Source organism: Leopardus geoffroyi, chromosome B2, assembly GCF_018350155.1.
Source record: "Leopardus geoffroyi isolate Oge1 chromosome B2, O.geoffroyi_Oge1_pat1.0, whole genome shotgun sequence".
Taxonomy (NCBI): Eukaryota; Metazoa; Chordata; class Mammalia; order Carnivora; family Felidae; genus Leopardus; species Leopardus geoffroyi.
The window spans coordinates 74,231,725-74,254,213 of NC_059332.1; the positions used below are offsets into that span (position 1 = coordinate 74,231,725).

Genomic DNA, 22,489 nt, shown 5'->3' on the forward strand with positions numbered 1-22,489 from the left:
TTAGCAGTCTTTTATTTCAGCTTAAAAAACTTTTAGCATCTTGTAAGGCAGGTCTAACAGTAGTGAACTTTCTCAGCTTTTGCTTATCTGGGAAAGTCTATCTTTCCATTTATAAAGGACAGTTTTGCTGTGAGTAAAGTCTTCTTGGCTGGCATTTGTTTTCTTTCAGTACTTTGAACTTATTGACCCACTCTCTGGCCTGCAGAGTTTCTGCTAATAAATCCACTCACAGCCTTATGGGGGTTCTTTTGTATGTAATATTTTTTTCTTGCTGCTTTAAAAATTCTCTTTAGAGTTTTATTATAATATATATGGGAGAAGATCTTTTTGGATTGAACCTGTTCAGAACTTAGGCTTTTCATGAACTTGGATGTCCAAATCTCGTCCCAGATTTGGGAAGTTCTCAGCCATTACGTCTTCGAATAAGGTTTTTGTCCCTTTCTGCCTTTCTTCTCCTTCTGGGACTCCTGCAATGCATAAATTGCTTTGGTTTCTGTTTTGTTTTGGTTCATTTTTTAAAATGATATTCAATAATTCAGTCTGTTCATTTTTTAAATTTGTTCTCCTACCAGATAACTTCAAGTGTGCTATCGTTGAGTCCATAGATATTCTTCTGTTTGATCAATTCTGCTATTCAAGCCCACCATTGCAATTTTTGTTTGTTTCATTCATTGTATTCTTAGCTCTAGAATTTCTGCTTGGGTTCTTTTTTATGATTTCTCTCTCTCTGTTAAACCTTTCACTTTGATCATGTACTGTTTTTCTGATTCCACTGGATTGTCTTTTCGTATTTTCTTTTAGTTTGCCAAACTTCCTTAAAACAATTATTTCGAATTCTTTATTGGGTAAAATGCAGATCTTCATTTCTTTGGGTTCAGTTACTGGAAAGTTACTGTGTTCCTTTGATGGTGTCATGCTTCATTGACTTTTCATGTTCCTTGACTTCTTGAGTTGCTGCCTTCACATTTGAAGAAGGAGTCATGTCCTGCAGTGTTACTGACTGGCTTCAGAAGAGAAACACTTTCTGTCACTCTTGCTAGAGATTCTGAGATTTTCTTAGACATTTTCTATGATTATGCCTACTCCATATTTTTTTTCCTTCTTAAGTTATTAAGATTGTATGCCTTCTCTTGGTCCTGCAAAGCTAGGTTGGTTGTTGAAAAATCTCTATCTGCTTTCCTTCGGGTGGTGCCAAATTGTCAAGTTGTTGTACTTTCTCCCAATCCTACAGTGTCAGGCTTGTTTTCTGCATGTGCTCACCTACGAAGCTTGCCATCTGCACATCTGCAGTGGCTTGCACTTGCCCCCTTTGAAGTATGTACAGGCAGCTGGCCATAGAGTAGGATGTGTGGGGGTGAGACTTGCAGAATGTTAGGGGTAAAGTGAAGGTGTTCCTCTTACCTTCTTCACTACATCCAAACTTGGCTATTTTTTTTTTTTTTTTTTTTGGCTTCAACAGCATGCTAGAACTTCTCTGCTGGATTTCTGGACCTCTGCAATGGTAATCTTATCTGTGGGTGATGGTCAAAATTAGTGTTCTTGAGAGGAAGATGGAAGAAAACTCAATTGTGTCATCCTGTTTTAACTCCCCTGATGTTTCCTACTTGAATCTATTCCATTCTGTCTTTTTAAAAGATACTGAGACAAATTTCATGTCTTATGAATTGGTCACAAACTACAGTTTATAATGTATTGATTTAGAAGGTTTACACTTACACTGCATGCCTTCTTTTTTCCTAATTTAAGAGTTTCCATGTCATATACAAAATCAGCTGTCATACTTGCATCTCTAGTTACCTTGACTATTTCAGGCAAGACTGGATTCCCATCTTCTCTTCCTTTGCCCCAAAGTAAAGGGATACACCTTTTTGAAAGTTCCATTTAACTAGTGATTTTCATCTGTCTCACCACATCACCAGTTATTAGTCATGGCAGCTTCAACTCTGCATCCCATTGGTGAAACCCTTCATCTTTTACTCTTGCTTCGTATCCTGTTTGTCTGTATATGTCCCACCTGGCACAGCACAGGGTTCATTCACTGTTGGCCTAGGATTTGATCCACAATTCCAGGGTTTGCTACCACTCCTGTTATAAATATGAATAACTTGCCAAGTGTAAGCTTGCAACTTTCTTTATTCCTGAGAATTATCTACCAAGGAGAATTACCAAATGATTTCTTTTAGGAGTTAGCTAAGAAGATAGGTCTGTTTTCCTGATATTGTTGAAAAAAATATCAGACACCTTCACTTTACCAAGTCCCTTACATTTCATTCGGGAATTAAGATATGGAAGCTTTTTATTTTTACGAAGTGAGTTTGTAAACCAAAAATAGGAAATATAGTTTGGTTATTGGGAGCTGCATTTTGAAAGGATCAGCCACAAAATATTAATCTATTTTATGTTAGCAAGAGAAATCTATCTTTATTTCCTCATCTTCCTCTTTTATCTCCTTTTATTCTTTTTAAAATTTATTTGTCACCCATTTAACACATATACATTGAGAGCTTAGCATGTACCAGGCACTGGGGTGGAAAGGCAATAGGAAAGTGTCCTAATTTATTCTTAGGGGGGCTGCAATCTGATGGTGGGAGAAAGTCTCCAGTTAATCAGAAGTGACAATATTATAATAAAAGAGACATCTAAAGCAGAGTGGAGCAGTCAGGTAAGACTTTTCTGAGAAGGTAATATTTGAGGTAAGTCTCAAAGGGAAGTAGGGAATTTGCCTCAGTTTGGGTTTCACTGAAAACAGAGCCTGTGATAAGGACTCAGGTGCAGATACTTAATTTGCAGCATGATCCGGAAGCTAGAGTGAAAGAATGCGAGGCAGAGAAAGAAGAGAAAGTCAATAAAGGTTGTTTTTGAGCTTATTACAACTGTGGACAGCTAGACTTTATTCCACTGAGGACCTTTGGAGAAACATGTAAAATGTGCCACAGAATTGTCTTCCAAGGACAAAGGGTAGTGTCTCCATCAACTACTATCCTCATTGGAATATGATGCATGCACATGTGCAGTGGAAGGAGCATGTGGCATTGTCTGCCTTGTTTTCTAACGGGTGAGGACCCTCATTTTTTGCAGCCAGTAACAAATGGGGTAGAGTTGAGGCATTCTAAATATCCTCTACCATTTTCCAAATGTTCTTCATTTCATGTGAGAGTTGAGATCTGCCTGAATTTTCCTTAATCTACCTACAACATGCCTTACAATTTGGGTAGATTCTTTACACAGTCTCATGTAGGTAATACAACCAATTTCAGTTTCTAGTGTTGTGGATGTTCATTTATTTTTAAGTTCTATGATGCAGTGAAAGGTTAAAATGATCTTAATGAGGACTGCTCTCTCGATGGCATTTTGAACTCTTGTGTGACATGGTATAGTAGTTTACCCTATTATATATACTTGAGTGTGAGAGGTCCTATATCATCTTCAATAGGAACATCTGTAGAAATCAGCTTTTGTTTGGTGAAAACATGTTTAGGACTTCTTCTTAGATCCTGTTATTTCTAGTTTTTATGAGTGCAAGAAAGTAATCAGAATAATTGTATTAATTTATTCATGATTGGTAAGCAATAGAGACCAAACTCAGTCTCATAATTGCAATGTTAAAAAGAACACTATGTTGCTTCCATATCTTGGCTATTGTGAGTAATGCTGCAATGAATGTAGGAGTGTATGTGTCTTTTCAAATCAGTGTTTTCATTTTCTTTGCAGAAAATACCCAGAAGTGGAATTACTGGATACATGGTAGTTCCATTTTTAATTTTTGAGGAATTTCCCTCCTGTTTTCCATATTTGCTGCACCATTTTGCTTTCCCACCACCAAGTGTTCCCTTTTCTCCATATCCTTGACAACACCTGTTATTTCTTGTCTTTTTGATTATAGTCCTTCTGACAAATGTGACATGATACCTTGTGGTTTGGGTTTGCATTTCCCTGATGATTCGTGATGCTGAACATCTTTTCATATGCCTATTTGGCCACCTGTGTGTCCTCTTTGGAGGAATTTCTTTTCAGATATTCTGTTCATTTTTAAATTGGGTTGTTAGGTTTTTTGATATTGCATTGTGTGGGTTTTTAAAAGTATATTTTGGATATTAACCCATGATCAGTTTTATCATTTGTAAAATCTCTCATTCAGTAGATTGCCTTTTCATTTTGTTAGTGGTTTCCTTCACTGCTCATAAGCTTTTTGGTTTGATATAGTCCCATTTGTTTATTTTTGCTATTGTTGTCCTTGCCTGAGGAGACCTATCCAAAACATATTGCTCAGCCTGATGTCTGAGAGCTTACCGCCTATGTTTTCGACAGATGAATGGATAAAAAAGATGTGGTAAATGTATACAATGGAATATTACTCAGCTATAAAAAGAATTAAATCTTGCCATTTGTGATAACATATGCTGAGTGAAATAAGTCAGACAGAAAAAGACAAATATGGTATGACTTCACTTGTATGTGGAATCTAAAACCAAAACAAAACAGAAACAGACTCATAAATACAGAGAACAATCTGGTGGTTGCCAGAAAGGATGACGGTGGGGGAATGGGGAAAGAAGGTGAAGAGAATTAAAAGGTACAAACTTATAGTTATTAAAAAAATAAGACATGGGGCTACAATGTACAGCATAGAGAAAACAGTTAGTAGTATGTAACAACTTTGTATGGTGACAGATGGTAGCTAGATTTATCTAGGTGATCGCTTCATAATACATATAAATGCTGAATCACTAGGTTGTATACCTGAAACTAATATAATACTGTATGTCAAGTATACTTCAATCAAAAAAGAACACTATGCACTAATATAAGAAAAATGTGGGTAGGAAAATAATTTTATAATTCAAAAACAAAAAATAAATTTTGGAATAAAATTTACCAATAAAATATTATTTTACATAACCAGATAGAATAAAATTACAGGATCAGATTAGAATAACTTTCTTTATAATAAAGTAATTGTAATAGAACCTAGTCTCTTGAATAAGTAAAATGAATTTTAGTATAAGAAAAATAAAATCATTGCTGGAATTATTATTCAAATATTAACTTGTTCTTAATTCTTTATATTTTCCAGATTTTATTTTCAAAATGGCTAAGTTATCGTATTTTCCCAAACATTACAATTTATCATTTTTTTTTGTTTTTTCAAAGGTGGCATACTGAGATTGCTTTTTCAGCAGAGTCAACTAGTTACTGAAAATGAAAAAGAGTTGAGGTGCAAATAGCTGCTTTAAAGTAGAGTTTTATGGGATTTAAGAGCTTTTTTTTAACAATACTAACAAGAAAAAATATTATTTCAAATAATAATTGAAATATATACAGAAATATCTCACCACTAGCATATATTTAAAAGTTTCTGTTTTTTCTTTTATGGGACGTTTTGAGTAAAACCTACCACGCCCCTCTTTTTGGTGGATATCATGGTCTCAAATAATTAAAATATATTTTCAGGGGCAAACACCCATGACTTCAGAAAAAGTTACTTAAAATGTTAACTGACCTTCTTATCAACAAAGCATCTTATAAATGTACATCATAACATTGTAAAAAATGGACATGCAAGTATTATGTCTATTTTAAAAGTGGAGCCACTGAATTAAAGATTATAGTTAGAATGAGAGACTAAATGATACTCAGGGATATTTGCAAGGTTTACTTCCTGAGATACGTGCCTACCAAATGATTATGATCATACGTTTAATATCTCTTTGAATCTAAGGATCCAATCATCTTTCATACCCAATCTTCAGGATTACTTCCTTCTAAGCTTTATAGTCAACCTACTGTTAACTGTTGATGTTTCTATGATCACTAACAGCATTTGTTGCACAATGTTTTCAACATGATAGGAATATTAGAACTTTAAACTTAGAAAGGACTCCTACAATTATCTACATGTATGGAATGTTTTTCCATTTCAAAACCAGTTAGGTATCTATGATGCTGATAAATGTTAGCAATCAGCTCTCTTAGGGGGAAAAAACTCCCTCAGATGTAAAGAGTTTGACAATTTCTATGGTGTAAATACTCCCACTATGGCCAATCTCAAGCTTCCAATATGATTACCTCACTGAATGTGGTGTTCTTTATATAAAATTTTCACCACGTAGATACAGTATACCTAAATAACTTCAAGAACATAGATAATAGTAAAATACTTACAAGGTGATAAGCTTTGAATATATACTGCCTTAGTGTTTTAATATAGTGTTTTAATATAATTTACTTAGTTGTATATAGAATTTTAGTTTATATAGTTGTTTATAGAATTTAATTTTTATTATTGGCTGTGCTTAAAAACTGGCTTGAAAACTTCCTAAAAATTTAGCAAGCAGCTCTCATGAGCTGGTAAAGCCAGCTGGAGTACACCACTGAACTATAAAGGTGTTATGACTGCTGATTTACAGATGAGGAAAATGGGACTCAAAAGAAGGAAAGTAAATGAACATGCATTGACTACCTATTTGAGGTCATGCATGGTGTTGGTCACTTAATAAATCATAGCTCATAAACAACTCAAGGAGCCAGGATATCTTACTCCAGTTTTATGGATATAAAAACAGATTTTTCTAAATGTCGCAATGCTATTAGGTGACAAACTCAGGATTAGAGCTCAGGTTCTCTGACTCAGGAGTCTTGATTTTATTTATACCAGTATCACTTGCTGTCTAGGTTTTCACATAAACTATGGAAGAACACCAAGGGCTATCAGATCAGACACTGAGATACAGCCATGAGCTGTGTGGCTTTTAAAATACTATTTTTTGGCAGTGAACATGGCTATAGATTTCAAAAATAACAATATATAAATAGTGGATAATTATGACTGCATTGATTTCATTTCAGAAATAAAGATACTTGTGGGGTGCCTGGGTGGCTCAGTGGGTTGAGTGGGCCAACTCTTGATTTCCCAAGGTTGTGGGCTCCATGGGTTGTGGGCTCCCTGTGTCAGGCTCCATGTTGAGTGTGGAGCCTGCTTAAGATATTCTCTCTCTCTCTCTCTCTCTCTCTCTCTCACCTCTCTCTCTTTGCCCCTCTCCCCTGCTTGCATTTGCTCTGTCACTCTCTCTCTAAAATAAAAAAAATAAAATAAAATAAAGACACTTGGTTTTAAATTTTTAGTAACTAAAAAGCTCAGGTAAAAATAAGACTAAGGAAGGACAGAGAGAAATATATCATAGTACAGTGGTTATAATATTGAAAAGTATGATGTAATGATAAGTAAAGTGTAACATTACAGACATTATAAATAATTACTTTTTGTAAACTCAGTACTGTGAGGACTGGTGGCTCAATATAGAAATGAGACAGAAGACACAGATGTTCAACAAAACAATGTCTAAGGTGAATCCTTTATTCAGGAAATCTATCTTACTAACTTTCTTTTACTGTATGTTGCTTTTAATCGAACATCAACAACAAAAAGAAATCAGCATACAACAAACTAACCTCCATCACCGATTGTTTGCAGTCACTTTGAAGATTAATATAATGTGATATTATCATGTAACGTTACTCAAAAAGGCTTAATGCAGTGGCTGTAAGAAAATAAAAATTAAATAACAATAAAATATTCTAATTATGATCAAGGTACCTTGTAAGTGAAAATGGGTTTAGAAGTGAAAGATCCACCTTTTACGAAGTCTCATTGTAAGCACACCATGAATTCGTTAATTTTTCTTATATATATATATTTTGAAGCAATATAGGGTGAGAAATTTCTGTATAAATATTACCATATTCAAAAATAAGTGTTGTTATGTTTTATTTTTTAAAAAGTATCAGGTACTGTGTATTTCACTTAGCATAAATAAAATCAAAAAGTCTGGAACCACTAAGCCACAAATCTCTTTGGGCAACAGGACCTATACTGCTTTCAGGAAAGAAAAGTACTTTAAATTCTGAATGTTAAAGGTAATGTTAAAGGTAATGTAAATTATTATGTGTCTTTTGTAATTCTTGTCTTCTAAGTTACTGAACATCCATCACAATTAATTTTCTTCTTTCAAAATTATATCACCAAAAGTGACATTTGGAACCAATACTAAATTTAAACAGATTTCCTTGTTTTCTGTCTGCGCCCTTCATGGCAGCCACAGCAAGAATCGCTTTTGGGGTGATCCACAGAGCTGTTTCTAAGCGGGAAGTTCCCTGCCTTTCCCCAGGGCATCAGCAACTCTTTGGCACATTGCCACTAGCATGAACAATTTCAGAAGGGTTTTGTAAGACGGGGCCTTACCTCTCTGCCTGCTGACTCGAGGCCTGACAAATAGTGACAGGTGAGAGTGACAAATGGCCATTACTACCATCCGAGATATCTCCCATAAGGGCAGAGCCTGAACATGGCTCTGAATATGCCTCCGCTACACTCCCAACTTGGAGAAAACAGACCCAGTAAAATTAAAATCATTAAATTAATCACATTATTTACAAGTAAATAAATGAGGAAAAAAAGGCACTCATGCCCAGAAGAATATGAAAACATGAGAACATAGAGTTAGATTTTATCCTGATGTGTTTCTAGTATCTTTAGACATCGCATTTTGTTTCACTAATAATTTATGCAGTCCTATCTGATATGCAAACAACTTAGATTCTTTCTCACGCAGTGCTCTGATTGTTCTATACTGTAGAATTCACTGTAAGGCAGACTCACTGTGTATCTTATCTGAAGACAGTTCTTATTGGAAGTACAAGAAAACCTAATCAAAACGCTTTAACATTTAGCCTTGTCCTCCACTGTAAATCTCTGGCAGTGCGTGGATTACATGTATATCATAGGGTTTAAACTATTGCAGGACAGTGTTACCATTACTTCTCTTTTTGGTCCGAGATTCAGAAATCTAAGCCTGGGTAGCCAAGGTCTGAGTTTTTATATGGTGATTCAGCCAAAAAACACTAAAGAAGCTTCCTCCCACAATTCCTTGCTTTACTCCATTATCTGTCCACTGCATTATTCTTCACACTATTAAAATGTAATAGAGACCATGGGGAAATTTCTCTCTCTTTTTTAAAGCATGTCTCATATATTTGTCTGAGTGCATAGGCATTATAATGATAGGTGCTTTCAAAGAACCTAGAGATAAAAAGAAGCATCTAAATCAATGTCCAGAATACCAGAACCATTATTACTTGAGATGAGACAGAGAAGCAGGTCATACTTTTGAACATTTTTCTTAGGATTAAAAAAAATGGAAGAAAACTTTTATGTTTTAGCAAGTAAAAAGAGACAGCAGCAAATTGTTTTGGGAAGGAGACTGGTATATGAGAATGTGGCATGGGGGCCAAGAACAGGTCCTTGAACCAGACTACACAGAGTCAAGCCTCCACTCCATCTCTCCTACTGTGTCTGTGTCACTGTGGGTGAGTTTCTTAGTCCTCTGTGTCTCAATTTCCTCAACTTTACAATGGGGATAATAGTATCCGATCATTGAGACTTATTAAGATTAAATAGATTTATATAAGTACTTTGTTAAGTAAGCAATTAATATTAGCTATAATTATATTATACACCATGTTTAATACCTCATTTTTGATGATGCCTGGGTTGTGATGAGCACTGGGTGTCATATGTAAGTGATGAATCATTAAATTCTATTCCTGAAGTCAATATTACACTATATGCTAACGAAATGAAATTTAAATAAAAACCTGAAACAAAAAAGTAATAAATGAAATAAAATACCTCCTTTTTTGCCATTGTGTAGAATAAAAGAGTACACAGCTTTTCCTACCAGACCATTATGAGGATTACACAAATAATTGTTAATTTAATGAAGTGGGTGCCCACTTGGATGATTGGGACATTATATAGTTGAAATTATTAATGACATATTAATCAGGTGTCACATGTAATACTATGATAGACGTGTGGGAAGTAAGGGACTTTTATTAATTGTATTTGTAATGGGTTTCTTAGGGACGAATTTGTCAATATTTAGTTTATTCCGGCTCAGGAAAGAAACACAATTATGCATATTATGAAATATGCTTTCTTCTTGGAAAAACTCCATGTGTTTATGTTTTACCTTGAATAAACTGTTTAGGACTTTTTTTCTGCTCTACTGGCCCAAAATTTGGATGTAATGCATTTAGATTTCAGCAAAGCCAAAAAAGCCACTTACTGAAACTGCTCAATAAGATCTATAATGATAATAGCATTCTTTCTAATTTTACATAAAACTAAAATTTCACATTTTCTAGCACAGAGTAGGCACCTGATCAATTAAAACATATATGTCAAAATATACACAAAGAGATCTAATTTTATTCCTGACTCCAGCATTTAATATTTATGTTACTATAAGTTAGACTTTAAAATGCCAATTTTAATTTAATACACAATGTTAAAAGATGAGCATAGACAATACCGACACCTGCTAAAATAGCACTGGAGCCCTTTTTTTAAGAACCACATTCGACTTCAAGCTCCATGAAAGCAGAGACTGCTCCAAGTGCCCTGAATGGTGCCAGGCACACAATAGGTGCACAATCAGTGTATTTGTTGCCATTAAAGTTCTTGAATTACACTAGAAGGAATAAGACCTTTGTCTTTACACCAAAAATTGAAAAAATAAAGAACACAAATAAGGAGAGACTAATGACAGTACTACATTTGAGAAATGGTTTTACTCTCTTTTCTCATCCCTTTTTGTGAGAATGTGGAATTTTGGAGGGCCTTGAATGCATTTATTTAATCTAGATAGGTTTTGGATCCCTGACATTTTCATGCTTTTTGAATAATAGGGTTTTCAAACCATTTAGGCCACTCTAAGGGGTGTGTGTTAGGGGCATAACATATATAAATATATAAGGTGAATAGAAATTTGTGGTTCAGAGATTGTTTTTTTGAGATTTTTTTAAGACCATTTTTACTTTAGGTTCAAGATGATGCATTCATTTTTTTTTTTGGATTATTATTAGATTTTTATTTCTTTTTGCTCCAAGAGAAGCCAGCATAATAACAAAGCTATAACAAAGACAGTATACCTGTTGTATACTGAGTGCCTGCTATGGGCCAGGTGCTGTCCTGAGCACTTGACATGTCCTCACAGGGTAGCTGTGAGAGTGATCGTGCACCTGGGCACAGAGGTTCTCTGTGAAATTCAGTGACTTGTTCAAGCTCACACACAGGCAAGTCCCAATGCCACGTTGTGAGCCCACTCAGTCTGTCTTCCACCCTCATTATCTGATGAAATCAAAGCCTTGAGATACTTTATAAATCATATCATAGGAATTACATACAAGTTATATATACAGTATAGGCTTCGTTTTCTAATTCGATTAAAGGGCACTTAAAAACAATTTTCCCTTGAGGAAGTAGAATCACAAATAATAAAGTTTCCAAGAATTCGGAAATGTTTCTTTACATTTTAGTACCTTATTTTCTAAAAATCTCTCCTATAAATGTTTCTTTCTACATATTCACTTCTTTAAAAATAAATAGAGACAAAGTCAAAGGCTTATCTTGATACAGTTTAGAGTCAGCCAAATTCAGCTTTTAATTAAAAACAATTTTTTTAAGTAGGTTTCACACTCAGCATGGAGCTTGAACTCGCAAACCTGAGATCAAGAGTTACACACTCTATCGGCTGAATGAGCCAGGAACCCCCAAATTTAGTTTTTGAAGAGTTAAAGTCAACCATAAGTGCCGCACTTGGCTGCTGGAAAGCACTGGCCATCCAGTAGCATTAGATGATCTTCCCAAGCCTTTTCCCAGAGACAGAATCAGTGAAGAGAGGCTGCTGAGAGAGATGGATGAAGATTATAGGCCATCACAGTGTACAGGTCTCCTAAGTGAGGCATCTCCTTGATGGTTACTTGCCAGAGAGTAATGGCAAAGGAACAAATGTCAGCTTTGGTCATTATGGTCTCTCAGGAGCTCTGGTGCTTGTTGGTTGTGTGTGTCATCTAGGTGGTAGGGAGGAGTCTGTGGAAGCACAGGAGGTATTCTAGCTTCTCAGAGCAACCAGTCACCAATTTTATAGGCATCTTGCTTACTGATCAAAATGTTTACCAGCTTCATGTACAAGTGCACAATGCTTTATGAGGAAAGAAAATCAGGCCATTCACACGGCTAGGGAATGCTTATTTCCTGAGATATGTGAAAGTGTACACTTTCCCAAATTTAATTGCTCTCTGGTGCGGGAGTGAGGGCCCCTTCCTCCTCCTCAGGGAAACTGATAGCACCATATATGACTTGGTGTAAACTGACGTTGCCACCAAACTTCATGATCATGGCGTGTGTAGACTGTTAAAGCCCACAGGCCTGTGCTGGCAGCCACAACCTACAAAATATTGCCACATCGGAGCCTTGATATATTGAGCTCAGGCCAGAAGTTCACTGGGATGCCGGTAATACGTTTTTAAATATTTTTTGGATATGTATAGGAAGAAGAGTCCAGGAAGCAGACTGAAAAAGACTGGTGAGAAAGGTAAAAGGAGGAACAAGGGAGAATGTTATTCTAGAGCCAGGAGAAAATACTTGAAAAGGTGGGATAGACCAGGAGCATCAAATACTGCAGGGAGGCCAAGTAAGAGAACAAAACCCGAGGCTTTAAGTTTAGAAACTTGGAAGCCATTGAAATGATCCTCACTAGAATAATCTCAAGGTGTGGTTGAAGTAGTAGCAAGCTGCAAAAGGTTGAGGGATGCTAAAAGGGATGTGGAGACAGAAAGTACAAACAACTTTTACAGGCAGAGTACTTGAGAAGGAAGGAGTAAGGATAGGTCAAAGGTAGGCTCTTCATTAAATGTGAGAAAGGTGAACATATTTATATGGTGCTGAGGGAGGGATCCAGTTGAGAGGAAGTTGGTGATGCAGGAAAGAGATGAGATCATTGGTGGTATAAAGACCTTAAGTAACAAAGAGCAAATAGGATCTAAGGAACAGAGGAACAGATGGAGGAGTGAGGCTTAGGGAGAAGTTTTCTTCCTTTAGGACATGAGAAAAAGATGGCACAATTATGGCTAAGCATATTTCTATGGAGAAAGGAGGGTGAGAAGGATCTTTCCTGATCGACACTTTTTTTTTTTCCTTTTTTTCCCCCTGTAAACTGTGAGGAATTACCTGCTGAAGGAGAAGGGGTTGGGGATGGGATATGCTGCCTGGAGAGACAGGCTGGACATTAGGGACAGCCACTGAAGGGGATAGGAAAGAGGGCTAACCAAAGCGTGACTCAGTGGCCTGGGGAGGTCAGCTGAGGTGACAGGCAGCATGATATTCTTTGTATCTCCAGGAGTCTGGGCACAGGAGCAGACAGCAAGTGACAGGTCTGAGAAGGGTCTTCAATTAGCAGAGCTGGCACAGAGGGAAGTAATTCTGATGAGAAAGTTTTTGAAACAATGTGCCATGAAGTCTAGGCTGGATCAGAAGGAATTCAGACAGGGAGGTGTTGGACTGGGGTGGGGGAGTAGATGATGGCCTGTGAGAAAGTAGGGGTGGCCAGAGCATCAGAAACTTCAGTGAGCTTAAAGATCACATGTATCAGAAGCAATGGAGTGAGATTTCTGGAATGAGGAGGGCTGTTATCAGAGGGATATTTAAGTTGTTTCAGGTGATGGTTGTTCAGGATGTGACCCTGGGAACAGGGTAACTGAAGAGGATCAAAGGTACAGGCTGCTAGAAATACGAAGCTTGGAGTTGGGCTGTAACGTAGAAACTAAAATTACATTTTACATGAATTTTTCATTTATCCAGAACCATGAGGGTTTGTTCCCACAACTCAGCTAAAGTGATGGTGGGATTACTTTGGTGAATATCTTTTGGTAGTTAACTTTGACTTGTGAGGTGTTTTCACTCAGTGATGTTGCTATGCAAAAATGTTCACGGTTGTTCTCAGGAGGGCAGACCAACTGGTGAGATAAATAAATCTAAAAATGCCACTTAATCATGGTGTATGCTTCTTTTAATGCATTGTCGAATGTGGTTTGCTAGTATTTTGTTGAGGTTTTTTGCATCTATGTTCATCAAGGATATTGGCCTTTCTCTACTCTCTCTTTTCTTCCCTTCTTTCTTTTCCTTCCTGCTTCCCTCTCTCCCTCTTCCTTCCTCCCTCCTTTCTTTTTTCTCTTCTTTTCCTTTCTTTTCTTTTCTTTTCTATTCTTTTCTTTTTTTCTCTTCCTTTTCTTCCTTCTCTCTTTCCTTTCTTTCTTTGTTTCTTTCTTTCCTTCTTTTTCTATCTCTTTCTCTCTTACGCTCATCCTTTCTTCCTTCCATCTTTCCTTCCTTCCTTCATTCTCTTCTTTCCTTTGTTTCCCTTCCTTCTCTTTCTTCCCTTCCTTAGTTTTTTTTTCCCACCTTTAAGAAACAGGACGGAATTAAATAAAATATGGATAAATTATACTTGGTTTCTTTCTCTTTGCTTTTTCTTTTCTTTTCTTTTTTTTTTTTAATTTCAGTTTCTGGAAAGATATCTCCAAAACATGTTAATACTTAGAAATCCATGTGATATCACTCGGTAGTGTGCTAAAACACACGTCAAAGGCAGAGATAAGGGAATTAGGTTATCTAACAGAACAGACAGGCCTACTGAGAGACAAGAGGATATTTACTAACTGAAACAGGAGTGGCTGCTGGCTGGCCTCAGGATCAACACCACCAAAGTAGAACACAGTCTTCTCAAAACAAGTTCTTCCTCCTTCTGACTGATTTCTGTTAATGGACCCTTGAATCCTCTAATCTGCTGGATTTAAACACTGATGTAATTTCCTCTGATGCTTCTCACACCCTTATAAGTTATCAAGCCTTTTAAATAATCCTTTATCACATCTCCAACAGCCTGAAGAATGACCTGTCAGGCTCATGGCACTCTGTGGCTGGCAGTTACAATGGACAGAGGGAGCAGGTCCATTCTGCCTTAGCAGTCCTACCTAAAAGGTGACCACATGTGTTTCTCTGCAGATTGTTGGCATTGTCCTAGGGCTGCATCTGCGTACTAGGTTATGAACTTTACTCTCACAAAGATCTGCTCCCTTCCAACCCTGGGAGGAGATTCTGTTAATGGAATGTGACCAAATGCCATTTGAAAAAGCAAAATATTGATACAGAGATTTGTTTTATAGATTAAAAGCTTGAAGGAACTGTAAGAGTTCTATCTCCTCAAATGTAGTTGATATACACACACAAACATGCACACTCACATACACAAACTCCTTTTGAAAATTACCATTTAAAAATGAAATCTTGCCATTTTTAACAACATGGATGGTGAACTGGAGGGTATTATGCTAAGCAAAAAAAGTCTGGCAGAGAAAGACATATATGATATCACTATATGTGGAATTTAAGAAACAAAACATATGAACACAGGGGAAGGGAAGGAAAAATAAGATAAAAACAGAGAGGGAGGCAAACCATAAGAGACTCTTAAATACAGAGAGCAAACTGAGGGTTGCTGGAGGGAAGGTTGGGGGATGGGCTAAAGTGGTGATGGGCAATGAGAGCACCTGTTGGGATGATCACTGGGTGTTATATGTAAGTGATGAATTATAAATTCTACTCCTGAAATCAATACTACACTGTATGTTAACAAACTTGAATTTGAATTAATATAATTAAAAAAAAGAAAAAAAAATGAATGTCTTTAATTCTGCTATCTAGTCAAACCACAACACTAAAGAGGTTCTCCTTAATTAGCAATTACAAAGATGTTCATGGCTGTACTTGTTAGAGTAGGCTAACTGGTGAACCATATACACCCCAAACTGTATAATGGGACAAGCAAGAAAGAAGTTCTTGTTCTTGTAAAGTCCTAAAGGGGTTTTCCTTGTTGGTCGCTGGCTCTCTTTCAGGCGATGATTCAGGAACCCAGGTTCTTTTTTCTGTAGCTCTACCATCTTCAACATGTGGCTTCAAAGGTCTGCTTCAAGCCAGTGGGGAGAAAATGAGTGTGAAGAATTGAATACACATGCAAGACTTTTCCAGGCCTGGAAGTGGCACATAGGACTTTCACTCACATTCTAATGGCCAGAACTCAGTCATATGGGAAAGGGACTCTATGTTTCCAGGAACATGACATGAGGTCGACAAACAATTAGTAGTGTTTTCCACAATGGGATAGCAACTAGATCAGTATGGGGAATTTACAGGAAGAACACCTGCTCTCCTGTACCAAGCATGGTGATATAGGCACACAAGAGACTATTGGCAGAGGAATATATCAGACCTTTAAGTGAACAAGGAAGCAGTGGTTACATTTAAGGAGAAATATATCTACTACATATTCTAATAAAGTCTCCTCATTGTCTAAAATACACCAAAGGAAGTTTTCTTAAATGAACACAATTCAGTTAAACAAAGTTGGCAGATTGACAGATTGAGACGTGGGCAGTAGTGAGTTGAAGGAACTAGGCAAGAAGCCCAGACCAAAGAAGCAAAGTCCAGGCAAAATCCAAGAGTGCCAGGGCACTGCCGGCATGAGAAATCAAATAAGTGAATAGAAATCAAGAAGTCATAGAAAACTTGAACCAAAGTAAAATTGGAGTCACAAAACGTGGACGTGAACACTGGCCTTACAACTTACTAGCTGACATGGGAGAAGACACTCAATGCCTCTGAGTTTGTTTTTTCATTTGTAAACTTGGGGTAATAATATTTATTTCACAAGAATTAACTGGAGAGTCAAATGAGATGCTGTGTGCTAAAGCTCATATGGCCTGGCAAAAGGACAAGAGAGCTAATTTTAAATCTATTTCTGTTTTTGTAAGCTTAGGGTTTTGAGATTTGGAACCTGTTGTATGCATAAGTTAAGTCTCTAGTCATGAATCAAAAGAAGGAGGTGAAGAACTACCTAGTGTAAAGGACTATCTTTTGGACTGGGGAAACTGCAGATTCAGGTTCCTTTATAAAAGTCCTTCCTTCTGGGGCTCCTTGGTGGCTCATTCAGTTGAATGTCCATCTCTTGATTTTTGGGTCAGTTCATGATCTCATGGTTTGGTTCATGAGTTCAAGCCCTGCATTGGGCTCTGGGCTATGACTGTGCAGAGCCTGCTTGGAATTATCCCTCTCTCCCTCCCCCCCGCCCTCTCTGCTCCTACCCCCTTTGTGCTCTCTCTCAAAATAAATAAATAAACTTAAAAAATAAAGATAAGTGTTGCCTTCCTGCATGCCTTTCCCCTTCATTCACTTTCAGTCTGCTTTTCTTCCTCCTTTTCTTTTTCTTTTCTTTCCTTCCTTCCTTCCTTCTTTCCCTTTTTTCCTTTTTTTAAAAAAGTTTTTTTAATGTTTATTCATTCTTTTTTAAATTTTTAAAAATGTTTTATTTATTTTTGAGACAGAGAGAGACAGAGCATGAGCAGGGGAGAGGCAGAGAGTGAGTGAGACACAGAATCCAAAGCAGGCTCCAGGCTCTGAGCTGTCAGCACAGAGCCTGAGGTGGGGCTCGAACCCATGGACCATGAGATCATGACCCAAGCTGAAGTCAGATGCTTAACCGACTGAGCCACCTGGGTGCCCCTCTTTTTTTTCTTACCCCTCCATCAGGTTGCTTTGTTAGATGAGCCTGGCCATTAAGGAGGGTATAACTAATTTATAAAGGTTCTAAACAGGAGCTTGCTAAAGGTTGGGGTTTAAGGATTGATCAATAGTAGAAACAGAAAGAATGCATCGTTGACAAATGTGTTATTTGGTGGAATTCTTTGGGGGGGGAAATGCATAGTAGGTACTCTAAAGATAATTCCCTTTGACCTGCATTAATTCTTCAGATGATCCATCTAAAGGAAATAATCATAAATATAAGGTCTTATCAGCAAAGATGTTCATCATAGTTTTACTTTAAGTGGTGAAAAATTTGAAACAGGCTAATTGCTCGACATTAGACAAATGATAAATAACTATATTATATTCACAAAGTAAAGCATTTAACTGTTAAAAATTGTGTTTATAAACAATTGTGTTTATAATTGTGTTATAACAATTGTGTTTATAATTGTGTTTCAGTAATGTGGAGTATCACGATAATAGCAAATGAAATAAATAGACTACTAAGTGATCACAACAGAGTCAAAATTACAGGCAGGAAAAGCTTACAAGGAAATATATCACAATGGCAATGGTTGTTGGCATGGTGAAAACAAGTACTTCCCGCCCCCCAACTTCTTTCTACTTTTCTGCAGTTTATCATTTATAATACATCTGTATTATTTTTACATAAGAAAATATGTCACTTTTCCTTTTTAAAGAAGTGTTGATACTAACTTGCTTCATTTAGCCTAGTGCTAACTGAACAAAAAGCTGGTGTAATTAACAGCAAAACAAGTTCACTTCATGCATCATGATGTGAATAATGCTGTTCAAAAGTAACTAGAAATACCTATATAGATATACAGGTACCCCATGTGAATATATAATATAGGTATTAACATTATTCATTTCCTCTCTTCATAAGTCATGGTTTTGCTTTACAGGATTTACTTGGTAAGAACAAAATGTAAATTTTTGGTGCAAAATTTTTACTCTTTGTCATTATGACAGCACAGATTCCATGATTTGACTTATTGCATTTGCATGAATCATAAAGACTGTTGGAGTCAGTTAGAGTGAGAGTAAACTTTGATAGGATTTGGTGAATCTTCTTAATTCTAGCCACTGATATCCATGGAAGTTGTACCTCCTTTGTAGAGAATGGTAATGGGGACTACAAGCAATGAAAATATTTGGATAATCACCTGTAGACATTGACAAACATTATCAAACATCATCATACCTCAGATGTTCTGGGGAGTGGCTGGACCTATTGCAACCCACATGAGAGATGAAAGAAATTTAATGTAGCCTTGTTCAAATGCCTATTTCCTTAGAAAATATTGATTTAAAGTGATGCTCTCCCAAGCTCTAGATTTAAATGCATTTGAGTAGTCACGGCTAGCTGAGAAGAGATGAATAGACTATCGGGCAAGCAGACCATCAAAAGCTGGCCCAGAAAGTCAAAAGAATCATATAGTATTATAAGATATTACTAAAGGGATAGGGAAAGATGACCAAAGAAAAGCAAAATATTATTTTCTTTTTCAACCCAAAATAAGATTTTGTAAACCATAAAGAGTGGATGTGGAGGGTTCCTATCTTAATATTTATAGCTTTATTTGAATTCACTGAAAGGTGTGCCACCTCCTACAACCTGGTAAGATTGCATTCAATATTAAAATTACAGTACAGTAAACCATAAAGTTTACACATGAGACTGAAAATGACAGATTTAGAATGGGTAAGGAAAATAAACCACAGCTGACAGGGGAAAAACATGACCTGAATCTGAATTTCCTGCCTATGCAAATGAAGTGTACTCCGAGACCAGGGAGCATCATGGTCTGTTTATGATAATAGGAATTTGCAGGTGCCTGGCTTCAGGTGAACCTCTCTGATATTTGGCATCAATATTAGTACAGGCACAAAGCTGTATTTTACTTCCTTGCGGAGCTTTCATGATGAAATTGAAGATATTGATTTGTGATCACCACACTATAGATCAACCTAAACACATGGATTTTGTGCTTTGTTTTATTTAAAGGACCTGGATCAGAGATTTCTATTTTACTTTATGTTCAAAACCTCAAGTCGGTGTTTCTCAAACTCTAAGGTACATAAGAATCCCTTGGGGTTCTTATTAAAATGCAGATTCAGGAATAAGCAAAAGGAATCTTTTATGAAGGAAGTCAGAATAGTGGTAGTGGTTATCTTTGCAGAGGTAATGACTAGGAGGGGCATGAGGGAAATTTCTAGGATATTTGAAATGCAGTACATGTGTAAAGTATACTTACACATACAAATACGCTTGGGAATTGTATGCCTTAATAAATTTGTGTTATTCTGCAGTTATTATTTTTATAAAACAAAAATAATAAAACTTAAAAATGAAGATTCTGGGTTATGCTGCAGGAAAAAAAGTACCTTAAGGATAGACCCATTGTAATAAGGCTGGGCCCATTGTTGGTTAGAGTCAACTTGTTAACCAAACATCAGACATAAGTAACAGAAAATGCAGACACATTTTAACTGAGAGAACACCACTGGGAGCAACCCTACCTCACACCAGTTTTTTAGCAAGCAAAATTTCAGCTGCTGCTTTCTATAGTAACTCAGAAACCATCATTTCCTACAGGCATCCAAATTAGTCGAATCTTGAAGGTTTTGTCTTTGTATAGCAAGGGGAATGATAATTGAGTCATAATTCTTAGAACTGCATAATTACTGTGCTTGGGAACTGGCTTTTTACGATTACTTTTAACTCTCTTGTCCCTTACCTTTTTAAGGCCTGCAACAAAACAGAACCAGCTTTTATTCACATGCAGACTGAAAGGATCTATCAGGTCAGACTTAATCTCAGCAGAATAGAAGTAGTTTCCCACCAACTGTCACTTTCCCCCATCTTCTCACGTGGTTTATGGGACTCTTCAGTGGGCCAGTCACTCCAGAATTCTATTCCTTGCAGACATGAGCTTATGGTCAGTCCCCAGAGGATACAGTTTGGGTAATTCTTGCTGGCAGCATTCTCTTCAAGTCTGTCACACGTCTTATTGCCCATCTGCAGAATAAACTTCTGGAGGAAACCCATGAAAATACTGCAAATGACAAATGGAACATTCTCCAAAGCTAAATGAAAAACTCGTGAATCATACTCCCATGGTGCTGAGTTATACATGGTGGAGATCATGTAATGTATCAGGTCTACCTTGATAAATTCCTCTTGTTAACTAACCATGACACGTCTAGCAATGAACAGAGAAGGTAAAGGAGAAAGAGCGACCCCAGGACTAATTCTTTCATTTCCCCCAGATATAAACTCTTTTGTCTTCAGATGTTAAACAGTTGCTAATTTCTTCCAGTCTTTAACATGGTTTGGTTTCTAGTCATTAAACAAAAAGAGAAGATGCCAGTTGATATAAAAATCCCTCTGCACACAATGAGTACACACATTTCTGAGCAAACTACAACCAGACTTCAGATGCCTGAGAAATAGCATGGGCTGAATTGAGTCTCGGAGAACTAATCAGTTTTCAGTTGTCCAGCCAAGCTCATGTTTGTCTATTTGTTTGCATATTCCTTGCCCAAACAGCAACATCAAAGTAACAAGGAGATGCTAGAAACTAGCACTACTTTAAAAGAAGACACTGGGGGCGCCTGGGTGGCGCAGTCGGTTAAGCGTCCGACTTCAGCCAGGTCATGATCTCGCGGTCCGTGAGTTCGAGCCCCGCATCGGGCTCTGGGCTGATGGCTCAGAGCCTGGAGCCTGCTTCCGATTCTGTGTCTCCCTCTCTCTCTGCCCCTCCCCCGTTCATGCTCTGTCTCTCTCTGTCCCAAAAATAAATAAACGTTGAAAAAAATTAAAAAAATAAAATAAAATAAAATGAAAGAAGACACTGTCTTTAATTCGCTCATTTATTCAACAAATATTATGGGATACCTATCATTTGCCAGATATTGTTCTAGGCGCTGGGGATACAACAATGAGCAAGAGACCTTTCTCCACAAAGGGAATTGTCCTCTCATATCACATGAAATGTCTTACGATTCAAAATGAGAAAATTATAGTAATGATGAAATGGGTGAAATAATACATAGTAAAATAAATATGTTTTAATGGGAGGGGGAATATGGCCAGAAAAATATTTTCCTCAAGCTCTAAAATAAATCTTTCTCCCAAACAAATAAAATTAAAGAAATCTTAGGTATGTCAACCTTTGTTTTAATTTTTATTGTGAAGATTGTACTCAGAATAAAATGGAAATGACTTCTAAACACATGAGAATAGATAAATATGGGTGTAGAAATATGGTATATAACTCCCTATAGGTTTCTCCAGTCCTTCACAAAGAATACTTGTTGAACTTTCTCAAAACCATTAGGTAAACCAACAAAAAATGAAAAACTAGAGGCTCTTTCCTTCCTGCCACCTACAAAATCAGCTCAGAGTCCCTTAGATGAGGCAGAATTCTTTTTTTTTTTTAACTTATTTTCCCATTAGTAAGTCTGAATCCCTCTCCTTTGGGACCAAATATATTTTTATAACATTTATTGTGTAAGCATGAATGTAACCAGTGACTTTTTGGGGCTTTTAAATTAATTAAACTGAAATAAATTTTAAAAATTCAATTTCTCAATTATCTATCTACATTTCAAATGCTCAATATCCATATATGGCAAGTGGCTACCATAGATATAGAACATTTCCACCATCACAGAAAGTTCTATTCTAGTGCTATTCTAGGGAGTTAGATCTCCCTCTACTTTGCCTATTTAGAGAGAGAAATTGGAATTAGCTACTTAAATCTCATTCATTAACATCAGTTTGATGGTTAGTATCAGGACACATGTGGGGTAGTCTTTGGGGGATTTTCAGTGCTAGTGGAAGGAAGGCGTTGAGTGAATCCTAACGAGTTATTAGTTCATGATATGTTGCTACCTAAATGTTACCTCTCAAATGTAATACCTCAGGGGTGGGCACCATAGAAAATCATCTGACTGAGTCCACCTGGAACTATTCTCTTGTTC

At 36.7% G+C, this 22,489-nt stretch overlaps 1 pseudogene; it reads right to left on the reverse strand.

Moving 5' to 3' along the window:
• Window positions 1-889: 889 nt before the first annotated feature.
• Window positions 890-20,639, reverse strand: LOC123609920 (annotated as a pseudogene).
• Between the last annotated feature and the right edge of the window lie 1,850 nt (window positions 20,640-22,489).